Source organism: Lepus europaeus, chromosome 15 (assembly GCF_033115175.1).
Source record: "Lepus europaeus isolate LE1 chromosome 15, mLepTim1.pri, whole genome shotgun sequence".
Classification (NCBI taxonomy): domain Eukaryota; kingdom Metazoa; phylum Chordata; class Mammalia; order Lagomorpha; family Leporidae; genus Lepus; species Lepus europaeus.
In genome coordinates, this window is record NC_084841.1 from 67,487,782 (window position 1) to 67,498,648 (window position 10,867).

Below are 10,867 nucleotides of genomic sequence, written 5' to 3' on the forward strand. Positions count from 1 at the left end.
ATGCAGAAGTCTTTAAATATTTGAGACCTTCAGGGTAATAGAATATTTAAAACATCATATTTTAGGAGCAGGCTTTGTGCCATAGTAGACTGAGTCACTGCTTGGACAACCTGCATTCTGTTACTGGAGTACCTGGTTCAAATTCCAGCTACTCTGCTTCCTATCCAGGTTTCTACTAATGTGCCTAAGAAGCCAACAGGTGATGGCCCAAGTAGATGGGTCTCTGCCACTCATATGGAAGAACAGGTTGAAGTCCAGATTCCTGCTTTCAGCCTGCCCCACTCCAGCTGTTGCAGGTTTTTGAGGAATGAACCAGTGGATGGACAATTATTTCTCTTTCTCTTCTCTCCCTCTCTCTCTCTTCTACTCTGTCTCTGTCATACTGCCTCTACCATGAATAAATTGATCCTTTTTCAAAATCTTATTTTAGCACCTTAGGATCTAGGTTTTAGTGAGACAAAAGGCAGGCAACTCAGTGAGTCTTTTACATTTTTATTATTTTTGACAAGCCTTTGCCCTGGGTACTATAAATAAGGGGTATCACTGTGAAGCTTATAGTTTCCATGGTATTTCACAGAAGAAGTTTTGAAGGGTAAGTTGTAAGAATAAAGTTAAATGGAGAGGAAAATGCATTGGAGGGCATTGCAAATGAAATACAGCACAGAGGCATGAAATTCAGATGGTTTACAATGGCTAAAGAGATGCATGCCTGATTGTTAATGAGATGACACTAACAAGTTGTAGATTATCTAGAGCTTGAGTGAAAAGAAATACCCAGTGAGGAAAGTTTAACATGTTTTTGAAAGGCTAGGAAGGTAACTTTTCATATTCCATTCAGACCAATGGTTGGATTAGTTATGCTTTATAAGATCTTCCATCTTCCACAATCACTATTAGTACCAGTGTAGTAGAGACAGAAAAATAATTACTTCTTTAATTCTTTACAAGAAACAATGGGAGCTTAAACTGAGAAGTAGTAGTGAAAATGGAATTATCAGCAACTGATAATTGATTACATGTGCAGAGATGAAATAGATAAAGGAGACAAGAATATTTACTAAATGTCTTTTTTTGAAAGTTTATGGATCTGGATGAATCTCACACAGGTTAAAGATACAGGAAGAGGAATGGAACAACACAAGTATATAGTAATTATGGTTTCCAACATGCCTATTTTGAATTACTATGGAATATTCTAGGAGCTAGTTAAAGTAGCCAGGTAGATACACACATTTTAAGCCCATTAGAGAGGTCAATAGTAAATATAATGTGTTTATTATATTATTTTCTGGAATTTAGAATGTAAGTCTCATGAGAGGCAAAGAATGTGTTTGCTTTATTTTCTGCTCTATTTGCAGCACATAGGAACATATCTTTCCCAATAAGGACCTCTAAAATGTGGAGAGAGCGAATGAATTTGCTGGTAACTGATATATAGCTATAGGTGTTGGAATCCTACTGCAGACAAATGGAATAAGATGAGAACAAAACACAGAACCTGGAGGGTAAAAGATGTTTGTGCATTGTCAACTCTGTTACCCTCAATTGAAGTTTGAGGAAGAATAGCAGGTGAAATAAACGGAAACCCTCAGATGAAATAATACATTGCTAAGGAAGGAGAGGATTTCTTAAAGAGTGTGAGAATGATATCAGTGGTCAAAGAGAAGTCATATCATGGAAGAAAGAGAAAGTTTCTGCCTACCTACTGTCAATACCAGGATCAGCAATGACCGTATTGCAAAAAGTTATTATAATGGTTAGACAGAAGTAAGATCAAAGCATTCTGAAGAGTGAAGGAGAAGGGATCAATGAGCTAGAAGGACAGTATGAGCTACAGCAAAGCAAGGTGTAAAATGAGCTGCTGTATAGTAAATGAAATGACTCTATAAAAGGGGAAAATTGGAGGGTACAAAAGAAGCAGGCATCAAAGAAGTGCAAATTTACAAAGTTTAAGTTCAAATGCTCTTTCTATGCTGATTTAATTGTGTGTTTCTGAATGCACTCACTTTGTTGAATGAGCAATTGTACATGGAAGGATCAGACACATTTTTAATTAAGGTTTTTGGTCAGTGTCCTGCAGTGAATGCTAATGAGGCATTTTACGTACATTGAGACTGATTTTCATTTGTGCATCAACCCTGTTAATAATAGTATCTAATTAAGACATTCATTAAAAGTCTATAATGTTAACTTAATGGGAAAAAATCCAGTGGAGCTCCATTATGTTCTCCTTGTTACCTTAAAATTATACAAGTTTAACAAATGCTTTAATTAGTTCATAAAGAAAAGGAATATTATACAATTTAATTTAGTACTATTTAGTGTAATGAATAGCATTTTCGAGTGGTAAATGCTTAATTTTAGTGAAGTATAATATAGAAATATTTTTGAATATCAATGCTTGATTTTTTCTCTTATGTCAATAAAATAATTTTCTGTGGAGGATATAGAAATGTGATGTATAAAATTTAATTTTATAGAGGCATTAAGAAAGCTATTTTAGTAGTTCTTGTGTAGGTAGAATTGTCATTTTTTTTGTTTCCTTCCGTATTGGAAGTTGAAGTTGATAGTAGAAATTTGCTTAGTTTTCAAAGACTATTTGGATCATATTGTATTAAAACAAAGAAGAAAGAACAAAGTTCAAGTTTTCCTGAGAGGAAAGACTTGCTTCTTTTTCTGTGGGTGCAATTATGACGCTTTCAGCCCCAGTTGCTGCTCTGTTCCTAATTTTTTTCTTAATATTAATTATGTGGTTTCTGTTCTTTTATATATTTTATTTTGAGATATTTGATTAATAGCATTTATCATTAAAATAAGATTAGTAAGATTATTCACCTACAAATATGCCAAAATAAAAGATCTGGATCTAACTCTAGAACTAAAATACTCAAAGGATTTGGAAAAGGCGTGCTTCAAGGGAATTGATTTTTCAAAACTTATTGAAAGTTGTAAATCTTTCCCAATATCCTCGAAATGTGAAAAAATTAATAAAAATATAGAACTTAAGATTTTGACTTTTCCTTTCAATTATGTAACATAAAAGTTCTTAGAAAGCCAGAGTTGTGACACGGCATGTTGAGGCACTGTCTGTGATGCCAGTATCCTATATGAGTGCTTGTTTGAGTCTGATACTCCACTTCTGATTCAACTCCCTGTTAAAATGCTTGGGAAGGCAGCAAATGATGGTCCAAGTGTTTGGGCCCCTGCAAGTATGTGGGAGACCTGGATGGAGTTCCAGGCTGCAACCTGGCTCAGCTCTGGCTGTTGTAGCCATTTGAGAAGTGAATCAGAGGATGGGAGATCTTTCTCTCTTTCCTTCTGCAACTCCCCCTTTCGAATAAATAAATCTTAAAACAATAAAATAAAAAGTCTTACAGAAAATATTTCCAAAATACTTATTTATATCTCAAGTAACCTGATTCCATTTTGGATGCCAACAAGCTGTAAGTCGAATTCGTGGGTCACCAGTTTGGGAAGACAGACTGCATTGCTGTAAAATAGGGATAGGACTCTCCTTTTTGGATTGTGCCAGAAACTTATCTCAGGTAAGCTTCCCTAGAAGCCGTGCTGGAAATGGGAATTCTTGGTGAAATGAGACAGGGGTGGTGAGTTGGGGGGGGGGGTGTTCTCAGAAGGAGGAGAGTGAGAACAGCAGGCCAGGGGTAGGAAATAGAAATAAATACTGCTGTTTTAGCTGAAGGCTAGATTCAGGTGGGTCACACGGGAAAGCTCCAAAGAATAAGCTGCACATTGCAGAGTCTGGTCTGCCCCGACATGAAGGGAAGAACTCTTGTACCTTACATCAGTTAGTCATTGGTTCTGGGCTGCTTCTGGGAGGAGGAGGAAGCTATGAAGCCAGGGATTAGCTCTTATTTGCCCAGGGGATATGGATTGGAACAGTTGTCAGCTCACAGTACCTGGTAAGCAGTGTATCTGAGTCTTCATTACTTTGAGTAGTAGTTTAGTCCATTTTCTGCTGATATAATAGAAACTCACAGACTGGGTAATTTATAAACAAAGGACATTTATTACTCATAGTTCCGGGGGCTGTGGTCTAACATCATGATCATGGTGCCAGCATGTGGTAAATGCTTCTTGCTGCGAGGTGGAAGTCATTGCATGGCCAAGTGATGAAACTCTGGCTCAGAGCTCACTTCCTCTTCTTGTGAAGTCACTGAACCCAGCATGGATGCTCCATTTCTTCTTCTTTTTTGTGGGTGCTGACATATATATATATATATATATATGTATATATATATATATATATATATATATATAGACAGGCAGAGTGGACAGTGAGAGAGAGAGAGAGACAGAGAGGAAGGTCTTCCTTTTGCCGTTGGTTCACCCTCCAATGGCCATCGCGGCCGGCGCGCTGTGGCCGGCGCACCACGCTGATCTGAAGCCAGGAGCCAGGTTCTTCTCCTGGTCTCCCATGGGGTGCAGGGCCCAAGGACTTGGGCCATCCTCCACTGCCTTCCCGGGCCACAGCAGAGAGCTGGCCTGGAAGAGGGACAACCAGGACAGAATCCGGATATTTTTAATATTAGGAACCAGCGTTATGCCCCGCCCCTCACAGCCAGGCCTGTTCCTGGGTCTCCTGTAATTCTGGAAGGCTGCCTGCAGCCAGGGCTTCCACGCCTTTCAAGACCGGGAAAGGGAGAGGCGTGTTCATATGGACTCATGTGTGTGAACACAAGTGATGTGTTGGGTTTATAGCCCCTGGCTCAGGGACAGTCCAGGATGGGCGTGGAGGTAGGGCAAGCAGAACCAAATCATTTCTCAATGGCACCTATGCTCATCCTGCCTGGGGCCACACGGGGTACATGAAAAACCCACTTCCAGGTGCCAGCCTTGAGGACTGGAGCCCTTCGGAGTCTGGTGGAGTCACAGACTCGGTCTGTGTGGACACTGGTTGTGTCTCCTTCTGAAAGCCCTGGAAAGGTGAGAGGTAAGAAGTCAAGGTGTCGCTAGAAGAACTTGACGCCCAGGCCGTGGCAGGTAGTGGTGGTGTCACCCTTGGGCTCCAGCCGTAACGCCCACAGAGGGGTCGTCCCATCCAGTCCCTGGAACTCCTCATCCTCTGTGTCTTCCCCATCGCTCGGTTCAGACCGGATGAACACAGAGCTGTTGTGGCCACTCCTGGAAACCCACTGATGCATGAGTTTCCCCGGTTCTTGGGCCTCCGCCACGTGGTCAGAAAGCCACAGACGTTCTCCAAACACTGGAGGTTCCCTTTTCCCCTTGGGTCGCCTAACGCAATCTGGATCGAGTGCACGGGCATCCCTGTGCAGCTGGACGTTGTTGAGCGGCTCTCCTGAGTGTCCATCACTGTCGTGCTGGACTGTTTGTGCGAGCAGCGTAAGGACGAGAGCCGCGGGCACCAGGCGGCCGGCTGCATCTGCCACGTGGCCACGCTCGGCTGTAACGCAAAGAAGGGCAGGAAGCGATCACCGTGGTGGAACCCCGGAAACCTGGGTGTTCCATTTCTGACTCTAATTACCTCCCAAAGGCCCCACCTCCAAATGCCCTCAACCGTGCAATTCGAGAACTGAGTTTCCAACACATGAACTTTGGGATGCATAGTCAACCCATAGCAAAAAGCAATTCTCTTTTATTTGGTTAAATGGTCTCTTAGTCCTTGATTTCACTCAGACTCTCCTAATTAATTAGAACTTGTGTTTGATCTACAGTGCTAGTAATTAATTTTCAAACTATTTCACATGCATCTTCTTTTCCATTTTAATAAAATTAAAAACATGCTTTTGTCTCTGATAGGATCTTTCATGATTTTTATACTGCCAAATGCCTTATTCAGAATTTATTAATCAAAGGTGAATTGAGATGGAACCACAAAATCTGACTAAAATATCAGAACTTTCTAACAGTCTGGAAAAAATAAATTAAAAAAAAAAAAAAACTACCAAGCACTTTGCTATAGTTGCTCCATTATGTTCAGTTTTTTCTAAAATACAATGGTAGATGTGGTAGAAGACCTAAAACAAACAAAAAATAAATGCATGACCACAAGTTACTTTTTTCCAAATTCATGATTTAAAATTTAAAATAGGTGATTATACTCTAGAATAGTTTCATTTTTCATGAATACATGATGGTATACCAATTAATCATAATTTCTGGAAGAGCTTTCTGTAGGAGGGTTTCTAGAACAAGCTATAATTCCAGCTGCTGCTACTTGTCCTGAGCTTCCAGTCAACTCTTATCCTTTATATATCCTGTATTTGGGAAAGCATACTCAAGATTTTGAAAGCCACGCTAATCCACCATTTACATTCTGAGTGTGCGGTTGTGTGTGTGGATGGATATTTTCAGCATTTATATGGCAATATGCAAAGGAACTTACAACCAAATGCATTGACTTAACCTTTGCCAGTTGAAGGAAGCAAAAATGACTACACAGGTCACACAGAGGAAGATGCAGTAGCTTAAAGTTAAGGATAGTTAATGAAGGGCTCATGAAGAGGTAGAGATTGACAACATGAACAGAAGTGTCAAATTGTTAAGTCAGCAACAGAAGTCACTGTGTACCTACATCCCATGTGAGATCTGTCCTTAATGTGTTGTCTAATGTGCAGTGATGCCATAACTAGTACTGAAACAGTATTTTTACACTTTGTGTTTCTGCATGGGTACAAACTGATGAGATCTTTACTAATTATATACTGAATCGATCTTCTGTATATAAAGATAATTGGAAATGAAAAAAAAAAACCTGGTGTTAAATTGGAAATGGCATAGAAAATTAATTAATTTAAAAAAAATATTATGTAGGATCTCTGTCTTTAATGTGCTGTACACTCTTATTTAATGCTATAACTAGTACTCCAACAGTATTTTTTTTTTCACTTTGTGTTGCTATATGGGGGCAAACTGTTGAAATCGTTACCTAGTATATACTAAACTGATCTTCTGTATATAAAGAGAATTGAAAATGAATCATGATGTGATTGGAAGGGTAGAGGGAGCGGGAAAGGGGAGGGTTGTGGGTGGGAGGGAAGTTTTGGGAGGGGGAAGCCATTGTAACCCATAAGCTGTACTTTGGAAATTTATATTCATTAAATAAAAGTTTAATAAAAAAAAGAAATTGACAACAGGTTTCTCAGGAATTGTAGAAGTTGGAAAAACAGAAGCGTGGGATGACTTCAAAATATGAGGATGAGGTAAATGTATGGAAGCAGGAAGGTGAAATGCATGCGTTAAGCCTCTATCATGTAGGCTAGAAATGTGTGCCATTGAATAGAACAAGAAAGAACATAGTAGCTCATGGTAGGGAGCGGTGTGTCCGGGCTGGCATAACAGATGAAAGGATTTGTTCTCTTTAGACAGCAGATATTCAATAAACCTTTGCAATATAGAATGAAAAGAGGAGAGCTGGATTTGTAGGACCAAGCTGCAGTATTGCATGGTGTTTACAGGGTGTGTTAGTTCAATCTCTGCTGCTATAACAGAGTATAACAGAGATGGGGCAGTTTAACTTTTATTTATTCATGTGTTGATTTGTGACACAGAGAAAGGACAGAAAAACAGATAGACAGATCTCCTAATTGCTGGTTCACTCCTCAAATGCACTCAATAACCAGGGCTGGGCCACACTGAAGTTAGGAACTGGGAACTCTTTTCAGGTTTCCCTTGTGGGTAGCAGGTTTCCAAGTATTGAAATAACATCTACTGCCTCCCAGAGAGTGTACCAACAGGAAGCTGGAATCAAGAATGGAGCTAGGACTCAAACCTAGGCACCCTGACATGGAATGGGGGAATCTTAATAGGTTTCCCAGTCATGAAGGCAATCACCTTCCTGCTTGCTGGGTAATTTATAGCAGAACTTTATTGGTTCACAGTTATGGAGGGTGAGAAATCCAAGATCCAAAGGTTACTTCTAGTAATGTCCTTCTTTCTTTGTCGTTCCATGGAGGAAGTGCAAAAAAGAAGGAAAAATAAGTAATGAATGGGCTAAACTTCTAGGAATGAATTCCTGTGGAATTGGGTATGATGCCTGTCTTCAGTCCTTCTTCATGGCTATGCCATTTCTCATTTGGCCGTGCCTCCCAAAGGCACTGGAGATCATGTTTCAGTACATGCTTTCTCTCTCTCTCTCTCTCTATCTCTATCTCTCTCTCTCTCTCTCTCCTCTCTCTCTTTTTCTTTTTTGAAGGGTACATTCAACTCTAGCATATAATGAAGAAAGGATTTGGAAAAGCTAGGTAGGCAGCTATTTTAGTTTGCCCCTAAAGTAGAGGGGCAATCCTGGATTACACAGCAGGAATGTATGTGAGATGGGGTCAGATTGTGGTGCCGTGAGCTAAGCCGCCACCTGCAACACTAACATTCTCATATGTGGTGATTTGAGTCTCTGCTGTTCCACTTCTGATCTAGTGCCCCATTAATGTGCCTTGGAAAGCAGAGGAAGCTGTCCCAAGTGCTTGGGCCCCTCCTATCGATATGGGAGATGTATTCAGAGCTCTGGGCTCCTGGCTGTAGCCATTTGAGGAGTGAAGCAGCAGATGAAAGAAATGTCTTCTCTCTGTGTGTGTGTGTGTGTTGGGGGGTGGTGCAGAGACTCTCTACCATTTAAATAAATCGATCTTTTAATAAGAAATGTATGTGTAACAGGAACTAAGAATAGATTGTATGCGAAGAACAGAAGAGCGAATAAAGGTTATTGGAGTCTATGATATTGTGTGAATTCTGGAAGCATAGGCAGGAAAGGTGAAGTTAGGAGAAGAACTGGTTTTGCTGAGTGCAAGTAATGAATTTGTGCTCAGTGGAAAATCAGGGAAACGTGTGGATGTCAGTTACGGGAGGAGTTAGGTAGGAAGGGGTTAATGCTGCCTGGAAATGGAAGTTGCACTTTGAGGAAAACCAAGAAAGCTAAAAAGCTCTCACAGGAGCAACCTACATCTAAGTGTGAAACATACTCTTACTTAGGGTGGGAGAATGTGGGTTTGTTAAGCATAATGAAATAAATCAGGTAAGGAAACAAGAGTATAATCAGTCATAATTTAAACACCCAACTGTCACACTTTCCTTACATAGTAAATCTTTCAAGAGAAGTTATACACAATGACTTCTGAAAATATAATTTCAGAAACATTTCATACTTATATTTTATCTGAATAAAAGTATATTATTAGTTTAGTTCTACTTTATAAAGACTTATTTATTTTATTTGAAAGGCAGTGTTAGAGAGAGAGAAAGAGAAGAAGAGACAGAGAAAGAAGGAGAGAGAAAGAAAGAGAGAGAGAGAGAGAGAGAGAGAGAGAGAGAGCTCTCCCATCCATTCTTTCACTTTCTCCACAACAACTAGAACAATGAACTCAGTTCAGTCTACTATATGGGGACCAGGGACCCAAGTATTTGAGCCATCACCTGTAACTTCTTAGGTCCACATTATCAGGAAGGGATGAGGAGTGAACAGGGACTTGAACCCACACACGATGATGTAAAGTGCAGGCATTATAAATAATGTCCAACCACTATGTAAAATCTTGATCCTAAACTTTTTATTTTAATTTAATTCCATTTTTCACAATTTTTGAAGTATCTTTGTGCATTGCTGGATTACATAGTTAGAAGTAACCTAGTGGCAAAACCACATTCCTCTTAAGTGAATCACTTAGCTATTAACTTCTATTGAATATATATATATATACTATGTATGAAAAATATTCAAAGATGAATTAAATGATTCTTAGGTTAAAGTAACTTTACAGTGTGGTAAGAATATGTAAAAATTTAATGCAAATAATAGAAAAGTAAGATTAATATCCATGTAAAACAAGCATAGTCAATAACAAAAAAAACATTGTAAAGAGCTTGCACACTAATTTATATAAAATGAATTTGGAAATTTAGATCAGAATGACATGTAAAATATTATGTGTGTGTTCTCTTTCCATATCTAGTTTTTATTATCCAGCCTACTTTTATGCCTTATCCATCATATGATTGTTCAAAGTCATGGAATGGGAGCATAATGTATATAAGAAAGAGAAGTTAAAATGAAGTAAATATGATGCCAGGTTATAGTTAAGCTATAGACTTGCCAGAGATAGTAGAAACAAAACCAAAAAAAAAAAAAAAGTTGTCTAGAGTGATAAGAAAACAAGTGTGTCCACATTTGCTTGAAAAAGAGCTGGAACTACATTTGTATTTTTTCCAAAAGCAGTCACTTTGACACCCTAAAATGTTAGTAAGTTTAATTTTTAATTGTTATTGGAAAAGATTGCAGATGTTGAGGCAGACTGCACATAGATTCATTTTCATTACAACCACATAAGGAATGTCACAGAAAAACCAAATCTTGAAATTCCCTTCAAAGAAACAAAGAAAAAAGGGTGTACATACATGCTTCATACATATATTTTTGTTGCTTCTTAGGCCAACACATATGTGCGCGCACACACACACACACATGCACAAAATATGGATGTGTCTGATATAAGCAGGATTTCCATTCTTCTTGTTTCAAAATAATTTTAAGATATAAAGTTTGTTGTGGAATAATAAAACTGAATCACATTGATATTTAAGGTGTATATGTTCTTATATATAATGTGTGTGTGCTCTTTACCATTTTGTATTTCATAAAACTCATAGAAACAGAGTCTCTACATATTGATTCAGAAAGCTGAAAACACAACTACATAAGAAGTTAAAATAGAAAACACAGCAACTAATTGGGGGCCTCATGGACAGTGTAGAACAGAAAGACAGACTTTAAGTTGTTTTGATTTGAATTTGTTGTTTTGATTTGATTTGAATTAAGTTGTTTTGATTTAGTGTGTTCTTGCATTAGTAAGTCCCATAATTTAGCCATGAAAATGAGATTGTGAGCACCAAGAGTAAA

General features: G+C 38.7%; 1 pseudogene; it reads right to left on the bottom strand.

Annotated features, from left to right (window-relative positions):
• Window positions 1-4,970: 4,970 nt before the first annotated feature.
• Window positions 4,971-5,584, bottom strand: LOC133774316 (vacuolar protein-sorting-associated protein 25-like; annotated as a pseudogene).
• Window positions 5,585-10,867: the final 5,283 nt, after the last annotated feature.